Genomic DNA, 998 nt, shown 5'->3' on the forward strand with positions numbered 1-998 from the left:
AGAGTTGTGAGCTTGGCTTTCAGATCCACATACTTTAATGGAGTGTCACCCTTTGAAAGAATGATCCTACCGTGCAGGTGGTTTTTACACCTTTGGAGACCTTCTTGATAGTCCTCCTCTGGTATTTTGATTGCTATAGCATCTCCCTTAAGGCACGGTTGAGGGAGTTGAGAGACTGAGATGTTGCAAGAGTTTTTGACAGCTTGAGCAAAGGTCTTCCTCGTGTGTGAAGGAGGAGCTTGTGTTTCATTTGTGCATTGAGAATCAGAAAGGAAAGACCATGGGACAAAGTTTTCAGCTGGCATTGTGTAGAAGAAAGAAGCAGAACAAGGTCCAAGAAAGCTGGAGAGATCTCCCAGAACCTTGGAGATGAGTTCCAAGAAAGTTGGAGCTCAAGATTTTGTGGTCAAAGCCCTAGCAGAGGCATTTTCCATACCATATGAGCTTCTAGTGGTAAGCTTACAACAATAAAGGTAATTAGAAGATTATAATTGCGTATATAACTTATAAACTATATTTATTCGGTAAAACTATTTTTTAATTTTATTAAATTTGAAATATTGACTAGAAATTATATATAATATTTATTTATTATTAAATTATTTTATCATTTATTTAATTATTTATAAATTAATAACTATATGTTTGCGTAATTAAAATCTTAAATAATATTAAAATAAAATTTTCATTATTTCGTTTAATATTTTACTTTATATATTTATTTATTTTATTAATTATATATAAACTAAATATGAGTTTGTAGTTTGTAAGTATGAGTTTGTAGTAGGGATGGCAAAAAAACCCGTACCCGTGGGTAAAACCCGTACGGTCACGGGTACGGGTCACAAACGGGTATCCACGGGTATTATAAATGGGTTTTTAAAAATATCCGTAGTACATACGGGTGGGTACGGGTATTATGGTGCCCGTACCCGCGGGTACCCGTTATTTATATGATTAATATATTATATTTAATTAAAATAAAAAATATATTATTC

Source organism: Lupinus angustifolius, unplaced genomic scaffold (assembly GCF_001865875.1).
Source record: "Lupinus angustifolius cultivar Tanjil unplaced genomic scaffold, LupAngTanjil_v1.0 Scaffold_61_1, whole genome shotgun sequence".
Taxonomy (NCBI): Eukaryota; Viridiplantae; Streptophyta; class Magnoliopsida; order Fabales; family Fabaceae; genus Lupinus; species Lupinus angustifolius.